We start from the raw sequence: 23,429 nt of genomic DNA on the forward strand, positions 1-23,429 counted from the left end.
TGTTTTTTTTTAAGATTTTATTTATTTATTCATGAAAAACACAGAGGAGAAAGAGAGGCAAAGACACAGGCAGAGAGAGAAGCAGGCTCCATGCAGGGATCCTGATGTGGGACTTGATCCCAGGACTCCAGGATCATACCCTGGACCAAAGGCAGGCACTAAACCACCCACCCACCCAGGGATTCTCAAAGATTATCTTTATGGAGCTCATCACAGTGCCTGATTCCTAGTAAGTTTTCAGTAAGCCTTAGTAATTATTCTTACTGTTACTAGCTCTGCCCTTTACCCTGATTATATCCTCCATCTATGACTACCCGTCTCCTTCCAAAGGGCCAGCAGTGGGCCACTCTAGGAGGAGCTGGGAGACAGAAGATATTGTCATCATTCCATGAGAAAGCATGGGGTATTTCACGTCAATATATGTGATGGTAAGGCCTCCACAGTTTACACTAAAATTTGAATAGTCTGGCATGTCTAAATTATAATATTCTGATAGAAATTCAGTTTAATTATGTCTCATTATGAATAAAATCACTTTGCTTATTTCTCTTTTCTTCTTCTAAGTCTTAATTTACCAGTTTGATTTGTTCTGTTAGTGATTTTTTAAATTCTAACTTATATTCTACTGTAATGTAGTGGCTCCTGGTTTTATTATAAGCCACCCTAAATCCTTTGTGTAGGACATAAGGATATAAACAAATAAGTGAAATACACATAGTTGAAATACTTATAAAACCAAATTATATATAGTTTAGGAATATATGCTCATGGTGTTAAAGAATAAAAGAAATTAATGTCAATGAAAAATAACAAATTAATGATGCTGATTCACCCTGAGGGAAAAGGAGAATTTGAGAAGGAAAGTCAGAGGGGCTGTAGCTATCCTGGGAACATTTGGAATGGATGGATATAGGGAGATTAAAGAAGAGTGTCCATTTCCGTACAATGACATAATTTTCACTGTGAGTGATCCTGGGAAAATTGGCGTGAAGACTGACTATTAAGACAAATAAGATCCATCCAAAGGTGATGAGAACTTTAAAGCACAGTTGGCTTTTGCATGTGTTGCTCGTGACTTGGTTCTCTGTGCTTCAGCTTGTACCGTCTGATAGTGCTAATGTTCCTTGCTGGTATGAATATTTTCTGTCCTTTATTATTTTATTTTCTGGGAACTTGTTGTACATACAACGGTTCTATTAACAGCTTTGACATCTAAAGTTTTTAACACCAAATGCTTTACAAGTACCATCTAATCCAATGACTATTCTCATTTTGTTATTCTCTTCTCTTAAAATCTCTGTGATTCCCTACTCAGAATCAGCAGAATCGACTTAATTGAAAGACCATCCCTTCTAGGAAGCCTACTGCCACCATCATGTCAGAGACTGGGTTTTCCGGTACAAGGTGGGGCTGAAATGTCTTGCCTGGGTTCATTGTTGTTGAAGGCATGGTTCTGGGTTAGGAAGACCTAGAAAGGGCACAACTGGAATTTAGGGCCTAGAATTGGAAAATAAGGACCTTGGGTAAAGAAGATAAAGAACAAGGAAAGAGATCAGTGACATAAGATGGGATCTCCTCATTAGGCCCACTGGGATCCATGGGCAAAGGATTAAGTTTAGTAATGAATAAACATCAGAAGTCGGAGTCAGATGAGGATGATGGTATGAGTCACATGCTCACAGCCACACAGCTGTAACTGGGACAGCTGGCTTCAAATCTGGGTCTGCCTTACACTAGAGTTCCTGTCCTTTACTTTTATGTTATGAACTTGTGTACATATTTTACAGTTACTTTTGCTCAGGTGAGCAAATGTGTAAATTCCAAGTTTTAAATGAAAACTTAATTTCTATCTCAAGCTCCTATTGTCTCTGATGCAAACATCATAATGGAGTCATTACCAAGGAAACACAGTCATGTTAAGTTGCTGTCTGTCATTTCAGGTTTGAGGTTAGTCAACTACATTCCTCTTGTGCCTGGAGTTAATATGATGCTTAGAGGGTGATGCAAATGGTGGAGAGAGGTTTATTTCATGACTTGGGTTTGTCTGGGTGGCCTGCCATTGTCCAGTCATTGAAGGATCTGGCTTATCTCTACCATAATGGCATTTGAACAGCATTCTAGGTGAACCCTACCGGACAATCCACTTTGTAGTCTCTGCATTAGTGCTTTTACCATAATTCTTCTATAATCCACCAATACTGTCTTTGGGCTGATGGCTGCACCCACTCTAAGTGACCACAACAGCCTTTGGGCATACCCTTGCTGATTCCAGGGCCAAAAGAATCTCCTAGGTTGTCCCCAGCCCTCTCCTTTTATACTCTGAGATGGCCACACCATCTGCTGGCACAGTCAGCTGCTTTCCAAAGACTTCCTTTGAGAATTGAGGCTCAGGTTCTCCTAACTTTGAATCCAACAACTTAAACGGAGGGCTGAAGGAATTTTGGGGTCCCCGCGGAGGCTGAGGTTGAAGGAGGAAAGGGTTGGGACATAGTCTCTGCACTTCTCTCCTTAGTGGGTAACTCTCATGGCTTGTCTCTGTTCTGTGTCTATTATCTTTTCCTCCCTAGCCACAGAATTCTCTCTCTAGACTGATGTGGAGGTGAAGAATTGAATCAGGATGATAACATCTACTTCCTAATTCTTTGGCCTTATTCATGGATCTGAAATGTTTGAGCTCACTCGTTCAGCTGTTCCTTTTGAAATTCTTACTTAGAGCAAAGTGGCCTCTGGGTTCCCAGCCTGTCAAGGTGGGTCACTTCTGAATGGGGCTGAGAGGCAACAACGCTCCAGTTTGTGCTTGCATTTTATTTTCCAACTTCAATGAAATAATTACACTTGGTTAGAGGCATCTTTTTTAGGGGAGATCCCAAGAGTTCATGAAAGTATTTTGTAAAAGTAGCTGATGTTGATAGCTTGCCTAAATAGCTAGGACTTAGTAAGTTCAGTAAAAGTCACTTAATTTGCTGCTCTGCTGTTACTTTGGAACAGTAACTTTGACATTTAAGACACATCAAAGGGAATAATTATGTAACTTATAAAATTAACAAGTACAGTGGCAGTTCACAAAATACTTGAGCCAAGTCTCTCTCCGTGCAGGTGTTGTTTCAAAGGTGAGAAAAATTTGGCATCAACCATGGATGTCAATTGTGTGGGCTTGCGCTACTTACACTATCAATCACCCCTGTGTGCACACAGAAAAGCTCTGTTACAATAATCTTGAAGGCACTGCCCAGATTCTCTTGTTCATTCAAATTGGTTTCATCCTAGACTCTTCCTTCAACTCCATATCTAAGCAGAAACCAAATTCTATCTCGTGAATATTCGTCTTGGCTTCTTCATCCCCATTATTACTGCCTGAGCTCAGACCTTTATCATCTCTTGTTCAGAACATTATTACAGCCTCTTGTCTCTTCCTGCCTCATCCTGTGCATACTCTGCTTACACACAAGTATTCTTTATGAGATACAAACCTAATCTTGACTCTCTCCTTTGGAAGCTGTGATGCGGATCTACAGTTTACAGGATAAAATACCAACCCTTGAGCAAGATGTACAAGGCACTTTACCACCTGTATCTGCCCCGTGTCAGCTTGCATTCACTCACTCAATAGATTTTTACTGAATGCTTTATGGAAACAAATATAAGTGGGCATAGTTTCTGTCCAGGTAAAAGTGTGAGTGTGAGTGAGGAGTAGGTAGAAAGGAAAAAAAAATAAAGGGAGAAACTTTTACATAGGAATATGCAAAAGATACATTTCTTAGCTAAATCCTTCCAGGTAAATTAAGAAGGCTCATCATCCACTATACTCATGTATCTTTTCCAACACACCTTTAATCCAGCCATTTCAGAAGCAGAATCTTTCACTTCTGCTAGGTTATGATTTTCTTGATAAGCAGATTCTTTTTTCTCATCTTTGTATTTCCTGAGTTGTCTAACACAGTTACTTGGCACATTGGCATCCAGTACTCTATGATTGAATTAAGACATTGTTCCGAATTTTGCCTGAAAGGAGCTGAGGCTTAGCACTACATTCGCTACTGAGGGATGTTCATTTTAATGCCAGTTATTTACGAAAAATAATGTATTTATTATTTCTCCTTAGTACACCCTTAGAATTTTGCCTTAGTATCTTTTAAAATTTTTGAACCATAGGTGAAGGTAAAGAATCTACCCATTCACTCTCGACACCCAGGCTCTGTACTTAGCATTTTCAAAAGACAGGTTTCTGATGTCCAGAAAAGGGAAAGCTTCCTGATTGAAAGAACAAAACCTAAGATAATAGAGGACATACTGTGACAAAAGCACTGGGTGAGAAGCTGAGAAAGAAGTCAGACTGATCATAGAAAGCTTTATAGAGGAGGTGAGCTTCTAGCCTAATTTTGAAAGAAGGGAGAGGTGAATATGGATAGAGGAAGGAAAAAGAACATCCTAGAGAAAGGAACCTCTATGCAAAGATGTGTACTGTGTATGGAGCACGAGATGTAGATTGGTTAGGCTGTGGCGAGGAGAATATTTAGCTTTTTTTTTTTTTTTTAAAGTGCTTGGTGTATCTGCTTGCTTATTTATTTCTTAAAGATTCTATTTTGCACATATAAGGAACTTAACAATTTCTTGATTGCCTGGATTGATAGAAAAGGGGTTTTAAAAAGGCAAGAAAATTGAAATCTAGGTAAAATCTCCTAGAAAGTACATTAAATTAATTTTAAATGCATAATATTCCTTTTTGTAAAATCAGAATTTCAGAATTAAGTGGTATAGTGGACCATTATTACTATCCACCCAACTGCCTTTCCTACTTCTGGAATCATATCCCCTTCCCTTTTGGAAATGTCTCCAATATCCACTTGTATCAAGTGCTCCTGGTGGAAGTTTTGCCACCTGCCAAGTTTAGGATGGGCAGGGGACCCAAGCTGAGCCAGTCCATCCCAGGCTGCTCTCCCTTTGGATGATGGGTGAAGCTGGGAGATATGAAGGGAGGAGTAGTAAATGGATCTGCTCTGACCCACTTAACCAAAGCCAGTCTGAAGGAAGGTTGGAACTCAAGAGAGAAGCTAACTTGAGACATTAGAGAACATCCTGGATATTCTAGGCCCCACCCCAATTTTCTCTAAAGCCACCTGCAGCCTAGAGCTATTCACAGCTGACTCCCTAGCCCCCCCAATTTCCCCTTTTGTCATGCAAGTTTAAGTTATGTTTCTAGCATTTTCAGCAGAAGCTGATCTAGCGAATTTAGTGACTTAAGATCTACAGAATCATAAAAGAAATATTATGTTATTGTGAGGAGGCTCTCAAGAGAGCAAACCAATTTTCATTTTCTACTATCATCAGTACTCTGATTCAAAAGAAGCCTGATTATTTTTGGGATAGTCTAGATTAGAACACCACTATCTCAACTTCTAGAAGAGGAGGGTCATTAAGAGTCATCTTCTCCCATCTGGGTCTGACTATCATGATGCCAGCTTTCTCAGCGTGGTGAAAAGGCATTAGAGCATAGAAAAGAGAATCTGTTTCCTGGCAACACAGAGTCCAATAGGCTCTTGTTGCTTTAGGTGCATCTGACATTCTACTGGGGCACAAATGGGCCCCTGCAGTGGCCAGATTGTTTTCGTGTTTTATCTGTTTTCTTTTGAAAAAGGTTGTGCTCTCTACTTTGTTTTGTGATGTCTAGGGATACTGTTTATGTGGTTTTTGGCAAGTTCGCTTGACCCTGGATTCCTCAAAGTGTCGTTCTCTGAGGCAACAGAATGTGCACTAAAGACTTTTAAAAGTACAAAGGGCTTTTTTGGGGGGAAGGCATGTCCTTGATTGGTTAAGGTATAATTATTTGTTGGAATTAATATACTATTACTAGAACATTGTAGAGCAGAAGCAAAACTTTAAAAAAAATTAGCAGTAATAAGTGTATGTAGGGAAGCAAAGGTAGGTGCATTTTGATGATCTCTTTGAGATTCATATCACCACAGGATCTAATGGAGAACATCTTGCCAAGGTTTGGAGATACCAAATGAATATGATATATATTTTCCAACACCTATGAGATTGCATTCTTATACAGAAATCATGGCACATACTGGTATAAATAGCCAGAGTGTGTCTGGGCTACACATAAAACTAATTAGTAAAAAAACCAAATACCCAAGCCAGCAATACTTCTCTGGCTCATCTACTATGTATAGTTTCGCCTACCATTCCCTCCTCAAATTTCTCTGCATTGGTTCAAGAAGCTCTGAGGGAGTATCCCACTTGTGCTACCCCACATAGATTTCTTGTCTACTAGGTAGTCCGGAAGTTCTTCATCACACCTTATTGAGACAGGTCTCTTGGCTACCCTGGGACACTACCATGTTCTCTCTCCTGCTTTTGGTTCTTCAGGGATGTCTCTTGCCAGCAATGATTTGTAATGTCCTCTCATCTGCTTCCCATGTGCAGGTCGTTTAGCTTCCTAACCAGGCTTCTACAGTCTTCTTCCTTCTCACATCTCATGATCTCTGCCTCCTGGGTCACTGCCCTCCTCAGGAGAGGAAAATGCTTTCTGTGTCCACTTAATGCTATGGTCTATTGCCTGGGCTAAAGAGAAGCAGCACTTGGTGTGCTCTGGGCCTTACAGAAATCTTCATAAAGCAGCCCTTTTATTTATTTACTTTATAAACTCTAAATCCCAGGGATTTCTGTTGAGTTCTGCTAGGGTTATTGGGTAGTATGGTGATTAATGGGCCAGGGATAATGGGAGCAACATATATTAGGTGGCACTTAAAACCACCCCTCTCCCACACTGACCTCCTAGGCCTGGATTAATCTTTGTTGACAAAAATTATTTTCACAAGATGCTTCTTTGGCTTTTAGGCATGTAGATCTTATCTTTCTCAACCTCAACATTCCTTTCCATATATATTTGTTTGATAAAAATACATTCAGTACCCCTATGTATCAGTTACTCTGCTAGGCCTTAGGGTTATGCTGGTTGGGGAAACATCCCATCATACATCTTAGCAGAAGGGATTATAGCCACAAACTATCTGTATATTCAGTGGATAAACAGCTTATATTAGCCTCTAAGCCCAACAGACAAGCAGCAGAAGGTTGCATTTGTGAAATGCCAAGGAAAGAAGCACCATAGGATTTCAGAGAAGTAACTGATTCTTGGAAAGGCTGGATTAAGCTCTGTGGAAGACTTGAGGGAATGAAAAGACTAGATGAATGGAGTGAAATGATGAATGGAAATGCAAAGGAATGCCATTCCATGAGGAATGCATATAGTGAGGCCAAAAAGACAAAGGCAATATATATTTGTCCATATGCATGCCAGGAAGAATGATCAGGACAGTATGGAGTCACACAGACCTTGATTCAAATCATAGTTTGATCACTTAGTAGGCATATGTGTGAACTTGGGTTTGCTAATTAAATTCTCTGAGCCTCAGTTTCCTAATCTGTAAAATGAGGCCATTAGGACCTACTTCATGGGTTTTCCTATGGATTCTAAGAATACAAAGTAAACAAATGTAGATAAAGCACTCAGAATCATGTGCGGCAAATAGTAAGTGCTCAAAAACTGATAGTCTTGTCGATTTGGTTGGAGCAGATGATGCGTGTAGGGTAAAGGAAGTTTTGATATTTCATTTTTTAGTTTACCCATTGCTATCATGTGGGAGAAAATGCCTGAGGAACACTCTCTGCTTGGGTACTTACACGGGGAGAAAAAATATCAGATGGAAAAATAAATGGAGGAAATGGACTGGTTTCTTGTACTTCTTCCAACCTCTTAGCAGATGTGTTGAGCACCTGACTGACTCAGCCCAATTCTGTCCATGCACAGGACACGTGTGCCCCAACTGGGCACTGGGAAAGGACATTCCCTTTCTTCCTTTGTCCTTTCCTGGCCATGCAAAGTAGAGGAAAATGGATGTACAAGATGGCCTGACCATATCACTGCTATGTCCTAAGATCAAGTTGAGTTGCTTTAGTTTAAAAAGCCATGAATAAACAGGGCTCACATGTTTATCCTTCCCCCTCATAAAACACCAGCTTACAAACACTCAGCTTTATTTGCTCTAATTTTGTCTTGTCCTTTGTAGCACAATAAACTTCACTGACTGATTCGGCTGGCTCAGTCCCACTGTTGGCTTCTAATCTGTTTCCTTTGCAATCAATTGAAACTCAAAATCAACCGAGTGCTGTATAAACAGAGGCTTCAGAGGGAAGGTGCCATTTTGCACTGAAAGGATAAAATAGATCAACATCTTTAATTTAGAGTCTGCACACACAAGTCCTTGTTGAAATCTCACCTGAGTTGCTACTGCAGCTACAATAAGGTAAAATTAGCAGAATCAGAAATAATATGTCTGGCTCTGTTTGGTTCTCAATGTCTCTTTGCTAAAAGAAGGCAAACTTGTCCTAGAAAATCTGAGAGAAAAGCAGAGAATTATTAGTGGGAGTGGGATGTTTAAAAGTTGCAATAAAAACAACTAAAAGAGGAAGAAAGTGAGAACATTTGGTAAACACAAAAGCATAAAGATCAACAAGTAGGAAAAATAACTATTTAGGATAGGGGCGCCTGGCTGGCTCAGTGAGTAGAGCTTGTGATCTTGGAGTTGTGAGTTTGAGCCCCACGTTGGGTGTAGACATTACTTAAAAATAAAATCTTTATTTTAAAAAAAGAGAGACTGGGACTCCTCAGTGGTTCAGTGGTTGAGCATCTGCCTTTGGCTCTGGTCATGATTCCAGGGTCTTGGGATCAAGTCCCCCATCAGGCTCCCTACAGGGAACCTGCTTTTTCCTCTGCCTATGTCTCTGCCCCAATCTCTATCTCTCTCTTTATGTCTCTCATGAATAAATAAATTAAAATAAAAAAAAGGCTATTCAAGAGAAGTTAACAGTTTGCCAATGAGACAAATCACAAAGAATTGTTGAAAGAATGGTACCCCCATATTGGGTGGGGATTCAAGCAGTCGTCTGGATTGAATGGGAGAGAAATAATACAGCCTAAAAGATTGATTATAAGAGAAAGAATCAAATGGAATTATACTTCCATTCCAGTGAGTCTCCTTTATTATGAATCAACAGCAGACAGAAGAGCTCCTATCATGATTTAATTAAGCAGGGCATCCCTAAATGTGTATCCCTTGTCCTTTCGTTCCTAATCGGGCTTCTTAGCCTTTCTTCTGGTGGAGAACACCTGAGCACCATTGCGTAACAGTGAATTAAGTGTCTCACTGGGGCATGTCAGTGAGAACTTTGAGGGCACGAAGCATACTGTGTCTATCTCTGAGTTTCCCATGCCAGGCCCAAGCCTGGGCACACGTTAGGTCTTCTGTGAATATTGTGACATAAATAAATGAGTGCCCCTTCTGCCTGGCTGAGCCAGCTTTCTGCCCATTCCTTTGAGTATTCCTTAGATTGATTGCTTATCTTCTCCTTTCCTCTGAAGCCATGCATTACCTCTGACATCCAAGAAACATTAAAAAAAAAAAAAAGAAAAGAAAAGAAAAGAAAAGAAAAAGAAAAAAGAAAGGAACCAGGAAGCCACAGGTCTTTGATTCCCCAAAGGGTTTCCCTGCAACACAAAGTATTTCATGTGTTTGATGAAAGAATCAAAATCACTCTGGCACCATCGTGACAGTAACTAATAGGCTGACAAGCTGTGCCTCTGCCTGATAAATCACAGAGGGCTGGGGTGTGTTTTTCATACCCTGACAGTTTGAAGTTTCTACCTGACACACGTCGGTCAGGCTACAGCAAGAAGATTGAGCCTCAGGGAAGCCCCACGCTGCTGCTCACACGCACGACTGCCCATGAAAATTAGCCTCACTTTCACTCCTATGTGATCTCTTCCTTGGGCCTAGAACCAGAGGTCTTTTCATTATCCTAATTCAGGAAATTAGAGTCATGCTAGTTACAGAACTTGAATGTCCTTATTCTAGAGCGTGGAGACAGCCTAGTAAAAGATACAGATTTGAGAATCACAGAGACTCTTCTTTGGTGTGTGAAAGCAAGTGAGTATCAGTGGGTCCCTGCCTCCCGGTCAATGAGAAGTGTGTGTGCTGGCTCCATAGCATTACCCTTAAGGATGCAGATAATGTGCTTGGGGTTTATGAAATGGAACATGCTAGAGACTGAAGATTTGTGTCTCTCTAAACTCATATGCTGAAACCTGAATCCCCAGGGCAGTAGTATTAAGAGGTAGGGACTTTGGGAAGTGATTAGGCCATGATGGTGAAGCCTCCATGAGAGGGATCAGTGCCCTTATGAAGGTGACCCTGAGAGATCTCTTTTCTCTCTCCCTTCCCCAGCCTAAGTGAGGAACCAGCAGTACAGTCTGTGCATGAGGAAGGAGGCCCTCACAGACACTGAACCTGTCAGGGCCTTCATCTGGGACTTCCTAGTTTCCAAAATGGTGAGAAATAAATGTTTGTTGCTAAAGCCACCCAATCTAGGCTACTTTTGTTCTAGAAGCCCAAATGGGTTAAGACAGAACCTATGGAGTAGTGGTTCTTCCCTGGAACAATTTTGTACTCCTCTGCCTCTGGGGACATTCGGCAATGTCAAGAAACATTTTTGGTTGTCCCAACTGGGGACAGGTGCTACTGGCCTCTAATGGAAAAGGCCAAGGGTGCTGCTCAACATCCTACAGTGCCTAGGATGGTCCTCCTACCATATCGGGAATTATTCTGTTCACATGATCAGTGATGCAGAGGTTGAGACACGCTCCTGGGGAGCATGAATGCTCTGGCTCAATGCAGAAGCTGATGGATTTAATTTCTAGAAGGACTACTGCCTCATTCTGCTTAAATAAACTCCCACTCAGAAATCTACCAGCTGACACTTGCTCCCTATTTAAAAACCTTTTGGGCTTTACCCTATTAAAATTAGGTTAAACTAATACTTTCTGCAGCAAATCAATTTTAGAGACTCAAAGAACCACAGTACTCTTCAGGTCTGAAGGCCCTGCCATCTTCCCATGGTCTCACAAAGTCCTCTGGAATATTTCCCCATCCTGCCTCTCATCCTTGGACACACTCCATGTAGTGATGCGTAAGGTGTCTGCTTGTGTGTGGGATTTGCTTTCTGGCTCCTGGCTTGCTGAGATTTCTGTCACTGTGTCAGCAGAGTTGGCAATTCATTCTCTGAATGATGTCCCTCTCCAGCCCCCAAATTCGCACATGGAAGCCCTAACCCCTAGTCACTCAGAACCATGGCCATACTTGGAGATGGGCCTTTAAAGAGGTGATTTAGATAGCAAGAGGTCATTCGAGTAAGCCTTAATCCAATGTGACCAGTGTCTTTAGAAGAGGTGATGAGAACAGAGATGAGTGCAGAGGGAAGACAAGCAGCATCAACATCTCTGGGGAACTTGCTAGAAATGCACGTCCTTGGCCCCAATCCAGATGTGGTGAATCAGAAACTCTCTGGGTGGGACCCAGCCACTGGTGTTCTTATCAAGCCCCCAAAGGGCTTCTGATGTTCTCTCAAGTTTGAGACTCTGGTCAAAGGGTCTGCAATTCTCCAAGAATTCTCTTTTTTGTTCTCAGCACAGTTACTTCTGCCTGCAAGAACTCTCCAGTAGCTAAATCCCTCCCTAGGGTGACATCCTCTCCTTTCATTAAAACACCCTTCGGCTGCTTTACTAAGGGGAAACCAACAGTAGGTTCACAGGTTCAGTGATGCAATGTTTGGCTCTCTAATCATCCCTCCATTAAAATGAGCATGTTGGCTAGTTCTCCCTCTGAAAGTTATTTTTCCCAGACCAGGGTTATAACATCTTTATCCTCGGTTGCAATGTTAAATGTTCTTTTGTGATATCACTGGGCTGTAAGTTCCAAATTCACGTAGTCGAAGAGGAAGGAAGGTGGGGAGCAGATCTCTTACTAGTTCTAGATAAACAGTAATGTTAATAACTTAAATTCATAAAGCACTTTTCAATGTGCAAAGCTCTTTGTACATGCTGAGACATTAATTTCCTCACTTATAGAGTAGGGATATTTAGCTTATAGGTCTTTCTTTTTTAAGATGTATTTATTTAATTTCTTAAGATTCTATTTATTTGACACAGAGAGAGAGCAGGGCAGAGGGGAAGAGCAAGGGAAAAGGGAGAAGCAGGCTCCCCGCTGAGCAGGTCACTTCATGCAGGACTCAATCCCAAGACCCTAGGATCAGGACCTAAGCTTAAGGCAAATGTTTCACCGACTGTGCCACCCAGGTGCCCCACCTTATGCATCTTTTGAAACAAGCCCATGAGCTTGGTTTCCTACTTCCCAGATGGGAAAATGAGATTCAGAGAAGTCACATGATACAAGAGGTCAGTCCTGCAAAGGGATAATATGGGCTTGGTTCTCTCTGATACCATCATAGGAAACTAAGAAAAAACCCATTTGTTCCCACAGTATACTTTTTAGCACTGAACAGGAATGGTCCACCCATCCAGGGTTCTTGCTGCTATGTGCTTGGGAAAAAAAAAATATGTTTCTTTGCTCTTCCAGCTGTGGCTCCTTGACCTCACTATAAATAACTAAAATGTATAGCCCAGAGGCCCCTGCTTTCAATTCTCTTCTGTAAATTTAGAGAAGACCGAATTCTCACTCTGGGTAATTAGGGCTCGAGATGATTTTTAAAACTGCATTGTGACAAAAGCAAACCATCGGTGGTGCAGTATTGTCAGCAGTGGGAAGACTTTGGTGATACTTAGCTGCAGGACACCCTGGAGGTAAGGGTGACTCTTTTTGTGATCGCTGATGCCAGCACAAAGGAGCCTGAGGACCACTGGGGAAGCATGACGACCTCTGTCCCCAAGCTGGACAGCTATTTCTGTATGTGACGCAGAAACTCTCAGTGACGCTATAGATCATTGACAAATAATTTCCAGCAAAGCGCCCAGATAGATTCGTGTGAAAGACTGCGGGAAACTGGAGAATGCCTTGATGGAGTAGCAGAATGAGAAAAAGTGTGCATGTGTGCCTGGATATGTGTGCGTGTCATGCTTGCGTCTGTGTGGGAGTGCATGTGCATGGATGAGTGTGCATGCATGTGTGTGTTTAATATATTTTTGTGTGTCTTCTACAGCCCCCACAGATGTTTAAGGGAAAGGATTTTGAATGATGTGTAAGCATGGTAGGGTGTCTTTAAGAAAACCTAAATTTCTGGGAGCCATGGAAATTGAGATGGAATTTTTCTAGGTTCTCTTAAGGAGAAATGAGTGCCAAGATTTGGGGTATAATTAGAATTTGTTAAAGTGTATTCTTGGCAACCACCTACTTAATAGGTATTTTATGTCTTTTTTTTTCCCCCTTCTTTCAAGGTGAGAGTCAATTGTTTGCCATCCCTTAGTGTGCTGGCACAGTGTTGCTCTGACCTCTGAAAACTGCCACCTAGCCCTGGTGTTTTTGATGCTGAATGTGTAAGTTATTGTTGCCCTTTGCAGCATGACGATAGAACTAAAGGTCCAAATAACTCATGATACTGATACAAGAGTTAACATTTATTGTTTACTATGCACTGGACATTGTTTTAAAATTTTACAGGTAATATAGAATTTAACACCTATAATTTGGAGGCAGCCTGAATACCTATACTTATTTTCCCTCATTTCTGTAAACTTATTGTAATGAGGGCAGAGAGATAGTTTTTTTAAAAAGGGAGACAAACTGTAAGAGACTTTTAATCATAGGAAACAAACAGAGTTGCTGGAGGGGAGGGGGAGGGGGATGGGGTAATTGGGTGATGGGCATTAAAGAAGGCACGTGATGTAATGAGTACTGGGTGTTACATAAGACTGATGAATCCCTGACCTTTACCTCTGAAACTAACAATATACTATATGTTAATTAATTGAATTTAAATTTTAAAAAATTAAAAAATAAAAATAAATAAATTTTTAAAAAGATATAAATCAGAGATTGAAAACTGGCAAACCAAGAACTGGATCTTGCCAGTGGACATATTTTGATTGGCCTTTAGAATATTTGGAAAAATATTATTTCCTGACATTTAAAAACTATTTCTCATAAAAGTTAATACTTCTGTCAAGTCTGAAAAATCATAGATTTTACGACACATATTTTTTTCTCACAACAGGCTGGTGGATAGATAATGGTCACCATTTCAAACGAATGACAAGTCTTCAACAGCCTGCTACACGGAGTTGTTTTATCTTCTTGGCCCTGGTGGTCATTTGTTTTTATAATTCCTTATTTAAAAAATTCTGTAACAGCAAAGGGAGTGGGAGAGAGCATCAATGAATGTGAAATTTCAACATATTCTGGAAGACTGAAAGTAAATAGAAAGTTTTGTTTTAGAAGTCATAACTTAAAACACTCAAAGGGGCACCTAGGTGGTGCAGTCAGTTAAGCATGTGACTTTGGTTTCGGCTCAGGTCATCATCTCAGGGTTGAGAGATCAAGCCCCACATTCAGCTCTGTGCTCAGCACAGAGTCTACTTAAGACTCTCTGCTGCTCCCTACTGTGCTGTATGAGTGAATGAATGAATGAATGAATGAATGAATGAATGAATGAAATATTCTCAGGTTGAACTAACAGAACCCCGGTGAAGCTACAGAGTCTCTGGGTTTGTTGGTAAATGGAGGGTGGGAGGAGGCAGAGGACTGAAAATGAAGGATGTATTTGATAATCTGTGTAGGGCAGTCAACCTGTCCCCCCAGGCCCATTACAACATGTAGATGTCTTCACTCAAGTCAGAAACTGGGTTTCTCGTCTTTCTTGGCTTATTTTCTTGGCTTATTTTCTCTCTCTCTCTCTCTCTCTCTCTCTCTCTCTCCTTTATTGAGGTATCATTGACAAATAAAATCATAAGATATTTAATGTGTACATCATGGTAATTTGATACACATATACACAGTGAAAGGATTTTGATACAGGTTTCCCCTGCTATCCGCAAGTAGAGCATTCCCATGAAAACTTGCATAAGCCGAGATAGTGTAAGGTGGAAAAGCAGTTACTGTTTCGTAAAAGTGGAAATCCTCTTTTGCTGAGGGAAACCAGTTACTAATTTAGGTCTTTTATAAAGTGAAGTCCTGTAAAGCAAACTTCGGGATAGCAGAGGAAGCCTGTATATGTGTATACATACGTTGTGAAGGGATTTCCAACATCTAGTTAATTAACATATCCTTCAGTTCACATTTGTGCCTTTGTTGTTGTTGGTGGTGTTTGGTGAGAACATAGAACTTCTATTCCCTTAGTGAATTTCAGACTTTGTTCATCTTCTAGCTGAAAGTTTATACCCTTTTACCAACCTCTCCCTGTCTCCTGTGCCCCTACCTAGGTTCTGGCAAACACTTTACTACTGTTTGAATGAATTTGACGTTGTTTTAGGTTCCAAGTATGAATAATACCATGTCATATTTGTTTTTCTTTGTCTGACTTATTTCACTGAACTTCTTTCTCATGGCTGGATAATATTTCCTTGTGAGTGTATGTATGTATGTATACCTCCATGTACATATATATATATATACACACACATATACATATATACACATTTATATACATACACACATGCATATAAACATGTTCTCTATGCATTCATCCATCGATGGACACTTACATTGTATCCATATCTTAGCTATTGTGAATAATGCTGCAGTGAACATGAGAGTGCAGATATCTTGATATCCTGCTTTCATTTCCTTTGGATATGTACCCAGATTATATTATTATATGGTAGTTCTAGTGTTAGTTTTTTTTTTCTAGTGTTAGTTTTTTGAGGAAGCTTCATACTGTTTTCCATGGTGGCTGTACCAATTTACATCTCCACCAATGGAGCACAAGTTTTCCTTTTCTCTACATCCTCATCAGTACTCATTATCTCTTGCCTTTTGATGATAGACGTTTTAATAGGCATGAGATGGTATCTCATTGTGGCTTTGATTTGCACTTCTCTGAAGATTAGTGATGTTGAGCACCTTTCCATGTACCTGCTGGTCATTCGTATGTCTTCTTCAGAAAAATGTCTATTCAGTTCCTCTGCCCACTTTTTAACTGGACTGTTTGGTTTTATGCTATTGATTTGTACGAGTTCTTAATATATTTTGCATATTAACTCCTTATCAGAAATATGATTTGCAAATATTTTCTCCATTCAATGGATTGCCTTTTCATTTTTTTAGATGGCTTCCCTTGCTGTGCAGAAGCTTTTTAATTTAATGTAGCCCCACTTGTTTATTTTTGTTTTTATTGCCTATGTGTTTGGTGTCAAATCCAAAAAAATCATTACCAGGACAGATGTTAAGGAGCTTCCATATTTTCTTCTAGGAATTTTATGGTTTCACGTCTTTAATTCCCCCTTAGAAAAGAAGCAAAACTATTTTAGGAAGAATTGGAGCAGCTGCTGTGTGTATTAGTGCTCTGGAGCAAATCTTTCCTCGTTCTACCATATGGAGCTAGAGTGCCCAGCCTAAGAACCAGCTCTGCCATTTTTCTGCCCATAGTCACTGAACTTCAAGTCAGCTAACTTGTTGTCCCATTCTTAAATGTGAATCAACAGCCAAAGATTACCAATCACTTTTTAAAAACTTGCAAAATGAATACAAGATACCAAGATAAAGATGTATGAAACCTAGTCTGGGAGTATATAGATAATCATGCACAAGAGATAAAGTAAAAACAAGCAAAAACAACTGAACAAAAAAACTAATCTGTATCATAAAAGAGATCCAAGAATAATGTCTCCACAAAATAAAAGCAGAATGCTATAATAAGGGAAAATCTAAAAGCAAGAAAGATAAATTAAAAATTAAGCATGTAACTTACACAAAATTTAAAATCAGTGTTGGTAGATAGGTCTGTCAAAAATCACTCTGAAGTAAAAAGTATAGAAGCATGGAAGATACAGTTAAAAGGAAAAATGAGTTGCAGAGGATCAGTTTTGAGCTTCAATACCCGATTTATGGAAATTCCAGAAAAATGGAACAGAGAAAAACAAAGGGATAAAATTATCAAAGAAATAATAGAAGACAATTTTGTCAGGACTCAAGAATTACATGAGTTTTTAACACCTTGCACACCTAAAACCAAAATTAGATTGTATACCAAGAATACTTCAATAACAATAAAAAATAATTACATGAATTTTTACATTGAAAGGGGACCACTGATGAGTGTGTAGAATGGAGAAGACACCTAGACACGTCAGTAAAGATGAAATAAGTGACAGAAAGCTGTCAGAGGGGAATATGCAATGCAAATTAAAACAAAAAATCACATCGCCTTTCTCACTGGTAACAGTAGGCCTCCAGGTCCTGAAGAAGGATTTGAACTTCAGGACTTGATTATCTATAAAAATGATACATTAGGTATGCCAAATGAATAATCAGGTGTTCTTTTCAAACATGTGAGCAACTACCCAGAAAAAACTCTCCTAGAAAGTTCTCCAGAAAAAGCAAACAGATAAACTAAAGAAAGAACTAAAAAAGTAGGAAGGTGAATTAGTGGAACTAACCCTGGGATCCAGTGAAAATAAAGTATAACTCCATGATAATGAGATTGGAGATGGACTCAGGGATCCCCACTGAAAGAAATCTGGGCAGGGGGTATTTCTTTTCTGTTGTGGGGAAGAGGAGTGAGGAAGTGAATGCCTCTTAATGATCAGGGATTTCCTCAGTTCTATTAGTTTTGTACCAGGCCCCTGTCCTCCCCTGCCTGAGTCATCACGAATATCTCCTCCTCATGGTCACCCTGCTCCCTGTACACTATTCACAAGACAACTGCCAGAGGGATCTGTTTAAAATGCAGGCCAGGAAAAAATAAATAAATAAATTAAAATGCAAGCCAGGTCATGCCTTGTCACGGCTTTAAACTCTCCCCTGGCTTCCCACTTCACCCAGAGAAAAGTCAAAGCTCTCTCACTGGCCTACAGGCCTTCCTGTGAGCCTGTGGCCCAGTTTCCACATTGCCCCTCTGGGCCCCTCTGCTCCTCACCCTCTCCCCTGTCCATGCCCCTCCAACATAGACTGCCAGTCCTTGCTTTTCTTTAGACTTGCCGGGTCTGCGCTAGTCTTGGAGTCTTTTCACTTCCTGTCTGGAATACTCCTCCCCTGGTATCTCACTTCCCTGCCTCCTTCATGTCTTACTGAAATAGCACCTTCTAGGTGAGGACTTCCCTCACTACCTGCCCCGTTTTTCATTGCACCCCAATCCCCCTTTCCTGCTTTATTTTTGATCTTTGTAAAAGTTATCACCACCTCAATTATTATATGTATTTATTTGTTCATTGCCTCCTTCTCTTTGAACTGGAATGTAGCTTCCAAAGGTCAGGGTCTTCTGCTCATTGCCAAATTCCAAGTACTACAGTGATGCCTGATACTTAGTACATGCTCAGTAAATACCTGTTGAATAAATGCATGAATAAATAAGAAGTCTCCAAGTCAAATATTTTCAAAATGGATTGAATAGACTCAAGAAGAGTGGGGTCAGCATCACCTGGAACCTGTTAGACATGCCAATTCTCAGACCCCAACCCACTCTGCCAAATCAGAAACTCCAGGGGTGGGGCTCTGAAATTTGTGCTTTAACAAGTCCTCCGGATGATGCTGATTTGTGCTAAGGTTTGTGAACGATGGATCTGATCCAATCTGGCTCTCCAGAGGACCAGGCTTACTCATCAGACCAGACTTATTACCATTACACTTTCTTATATGTCATTAACCTTTGTCTTCTGCCTCACGTGCAAACAACATAATATTTCCCCCATTTTAAAACACAAAACAAAAATTTAACAATCTACCCTTGAACAACTTCTCCCTTCTGGTCATTGCCCCACCTCGCACCTTCCTTTTACAGCAAAACTCAAAATAATTCTCTAAAAATTCTATGTTTTTCTTTTGAATTCACTAAATCAGGCTTTGATTGGCAGTGCCCTGCTAAAATTGCTCATATCAAGGTCACTTTGCTTTGCTAACTCCAAAGAGCAAGATTTAGGCCTCTCCTTGTTGACTTGTCAGCAGCTTCAGGGGTGATGGTTTGTCATACTTGCTTCCTCAGAATACTTTTTTTCCCTTGACATCAAGCCACCACACTCTCTTGATTTTCTCCAGCTCAGTCTCCTTTGCTAGAACCTTCTCCTGTACCTGAGTATTAGACTGATTCCCTGAATTCCAGAGTTCAATCTTACACGCCAATGTCTATGCACCATCTCCATTTTGTTGATTATTGGCATCATGAAAAAAGCATGTCCAACCCTGAGCCCCTTTTTGTTCTTTTCTGGGTCTACTTCTTTACAATCTTTATTTTTTCAGTGAATGGTAAACCCCTTCTTTCAGTTACATAGGCTCAAAACCTTGAGTTATCCCTAGCCCTTCTTTCTCTCTTGTGCCTCATCCAGGTCAACAGCAAACCCAATCAGCTCTACTTTCAAAATCCATACAGAATTTGACTGCTTCACATCCCCTTTGCTGCTGCCATCCTGCTCCAAACCGCGATCATATCTCGTCTGGATTGTGTAGTGGGTTCCTAACTGGTCCCATTTCCTCACTTGTTCCCCACCAGTCCATCCTCAGCACAGCCCTGGATTGATCCTGCTAAAACTAAGTCAGACCTCATCACTCCTATACGCCAATGCTTTAGTGATTTGTCCTGTCACTTAAAGAGCAAAACAAAGTGTTTAGAATGATGTAAAAGGTCCTCTGTGATTAGCCCTCCATTACCTTTCTAGTCTAAATTCCTGCTCAGTCTTTCTTTACCACACCATCCTCTTTACTATTAAACACTTTGGGCACATTTCCACTTTAGGGTCCTGCCCTGCATTAGCCACTCTCTTTGTCTGGACTGTCTTCATCCACGTATCTGCCACACACCCCTCTCTCTCCCTTCCCCACACCATGACTCAAAGATCACAATTCTGGTGGTCCTTATCTAACATTTAAATTTTCTTTCCATTCCCTCTCACTTTTCATGTATTTTTTCCTCTCTTTACGACTTAGAATTATAGAACATATAGTTTATTTTATGTATTTGTTGTTCATTGTCTCTCTTCCACAGTCAAATATAAACTCTTTAAAAGTAGAAACATGTGTCTCTTTTTCTCTGCCCTAGTTTCCAGAGCTGTGCCTGGCACATGGTAGGCAGTTCACACCTATCTATTGAAAAATGAATGAAAACTTGAGCTCTTACTTTCAAAAATGTATTTACACTCTGCCACAGGCCTAAGGGGTAATATAAAACTCTTGCATTATTCATGGAAAGAATTTACATATTTTTGTGATAACTTTGTTAAGGTCTATCCTTCTTTCCATTTGATTATTAGCCCCATGAGGATTGGACTTTTGCTCACAACTGTCCGGGGCCAGGACTAGGTGATGTAAGTGAGGCATTGTGCTTTGGGCATAAATGTAGTTGGGGAAGGGTACATCAAGTAATCAAGATAGGCAATATTTGATCAGTAGTCAAGGTAATATTGTAATGCAATATTTTTTAAAGTCAAAATTAGTGTAAAAATCTACAATGAACAGCACATCAAAATTTTATTTTATTTTATTTTATTTTAGCACATCAAAATTTTAAATGAAGACAATTCATATTATGGACTTCCTTTAGCCTCGGTTATCAATACGACTCCACTTTGGTGATGATTTTAACTTGTGGTACATGACAACCATTTGCTGAGTGAATGAATAAATGAGGGCCAGCAAGGGGTCATATAGCAAGAGGAATCTGTCTCGTGGAGGCCTTTCTTTGTGCCTTGGCTTTAATTACCAAAGAAACAAATGCTTAACTATGTGCCAGGCACTAACTGAGTGCTTTATAAATATGTACCTATAACATCTTACTTAAGCCTCCCCTCAAACCTCATAAATAGTTATTACTGTTATCATCCCCATTTTGCAGATGTGGAAATTGAGGTCTGGAAAGATGAAGTGACTTATGTGAGTTCATACATGAGGAAGTGGCAAAGTTAGCTTGATAGTGGCTGTGTGACATCTCCCTGGATAGGAAATCTGATGAGTCTGCAAGACACCAGGAGACATTCTAGGAAGGGGGAATCTAAGCAAATTCCTTTTACTGTTATAGAGCAAGTTCACATGGACACCAAAATAAATCATGAAAACATAGGAAAAAAACAGATGTCATGATCCAAACACCAGGCTAGGGAAACTAATGTGGAATTATTTTATGAAGCATGTCAAACATATGGAACAAGTTAGAAAGCAGGGCCATTATAGTTTTTTTTTTTAAAGTACCATTGGTTTTGGAAACCAGAGTGTAAGTATAGAAGAAAGTGAGGGAAAGAGAGAAATTATCCTAACCTCCACAGTAGCAGACACAAGTTGCTCCGATAATTTTCTCATCATTACAAACCTTTAAAAAATGATCTTTTCCAATGAGAAATAATTCATACTATTCTTATGGGAGTGCAAGCAATCCAGTAAGTTCTAAATGGTTTTGTATAGAAAGGATAGGCTCACAGGTGGGGATCACTTGCTAGAGATTATTTGCAAGTCTATTCATAGCAAATGCCATTGACGTTAGCCACACTAACTTGAAATTTATGGTGCAAGGGCTCTGTTGAGGTTTATCCTCAAAAAGAAGATTTGCCATTTAAAATGTGTAAGCAAGTTTTCAGAGAATAACTAACACATTTAATCAAGTATAATGTCTATATCCTTTATAGGAGCATGATCGTCCTTTATTTTGTGCAAAATAATGAAGTTTTATTGCATGTTGTGAATGTTGGCAATGACATATATAAAAGTATTTGGGAAATATGTCAAGGGTGAAAAAATGTGAGAGGCTTTCATATTTGCAGTCTGTATCTTAAAACAAATTGTGTAATACTTGGGGAGTGACACAGATTTGAATCACAACTTCTCAGACGACAACTTCTGATTTTCTTCTCTTCTTCTCAAACCTTGCTTGCAGAAGCAAACTCCACATGGACCCTGGAGCCACAAGCTTTCTCTCTTGAGCTCCTAATCTATCCACCCTGGCAGCTCCACCAGTACATTTTGACAAGAAAACAATAAGAAAATAAAGGTATCTATCCTTGGGCTCCAAGGAGAAATTTATATTTCAATCCAACTACTTTTAAGATGTGTTGAAATAAAGTAAGATGTTTTATACTCTCCTTCTACTTTTACCTGAATTTCTGGGGCTCTTTGAAGTCCGAGAGGGGACTAGCAGCCCTATGTAGTTGTTTTTATAAGACTTCATGAGTGCTTGTCCACCTGCACCATTTTGTTCTATGTGTTCTTGAGAAGTGGCAACTCAACTCTTGGTGCATTTTGGTGTATCTGAGGAATGATTCTAAATCACTAAAAGCTCTAGTGGAAATAACAGAGGCATTTTAAAGTACTGATTTCCAAGAGTGGTGGTGGAAGAAGGGATAGCCACAAAATATCATGTTTCAGTGTATTATATAAACTAATTTGATATCTCTCAACAGGAAAATAGGAGTCAAGTAATCCTCCTTCCTCAGTGCTGCTGGCAGAGATAGCAGCAGCATCTCCTACTTGGCATCATGGCCACCCTCAGACCTCTGGTGAAGCCCAAGGTCATTAAAAAGAGGACCAAGAAGTTCATCTGGCACCAGTTAGACTGATACATCATAATTAAGCATGATCAACAGAAGGAGATTCAAGGGCCAGATCTTGATGCCGAACATTGGTTATGGGAACAACCAGAAAACAAAGCACATGGTCCCCAGTGGCTTTCAGAAGTTCCTCATCCACAACATCAAGGAGCTTGAAGTGCTGCTGATGTGCAACAAATCTCACCATGCAGAGATTGCTCACTATGACTCCTCCAAGAACTGCAAAACTATTGTGGAAAGAGCAGCCCAGCTGGCCATCAGAGTCACCAATTCCAGTGCCAGGCTGTGCAGCAAAGAAAATAAATAGACAACTTACATGCACATCGTATTTGTTCATAAAACTACAAAAAAAAAAAAAAAGAATCAGGGAATCCTATGACCAGACTTCTTTGATATTTCTTTAGTCAAGCATATGGGTTTGAGGGAAGATGAGAACTGCTCTCCTACTCAAAGCACTCTTTATAAGAGTGCTTCCATTAGGTAATATGACAATGAATTTATAGCCTAAAATCCCAAGAAGGCTGAGGGACAAACATGGCAAACTTATTAAAACACTCTGCTATCAGGTGTATGAACTTGGGCAAGATATTTCACTTTTCTAGACCTTTGGTTTTGTTTTTCTCTATAATTTTTTCTTCTGCATATGCAAGATGAAATTAATAAGTTTGCAGACATGATTTTATTCATTCATTCATTGAACAAATGCTTTGATCATCTACATTTGTGCCAGGCTAATTACAAGGTACTAATGATTCAGTACCAAGAAAAATAGATTTGGTTGCTATATTCTTAGAGTTTACATCCTAGTGGGAAGAGGCATAAATTAATCAAAAATCATGAAAATAAAGGGAAAATATAAATACAAGTATAGTGAAGGGAAAGGGAAAATGCTAAGGGA

The 23,429-nt window shown here is 39.9% G+C and overlaps 1 pseudogene; it reads left to right on the forward strand.

Annotated features, from left to right (window-relative positions):
- The first annotated feature begins 1,910 nt into the window (after positions 1–1,910).
- LOC112648425 (60S ribosomal protein L32-like) lies at positions 1,911–22,852 on the forward strand (annotated as a pseudogene).
- The last annotated feature ends 577 nt before the right edge of the window (positions 22,853–23,429 follow it).

The sequence above is a fragment of the Canis lupus genome, chromosome 7 (assembly GCF_003254725.2).
Source record: "Canis lupus dingo isolate Sandy chromosome 7, ASM325472v2, whole genome shotgun sequence".
Lineage (NCBI taxonomy): Eukaryota > Metazoa > Chordata > Mammalia > Carnivora > Canidae > Canis > Canis lupus.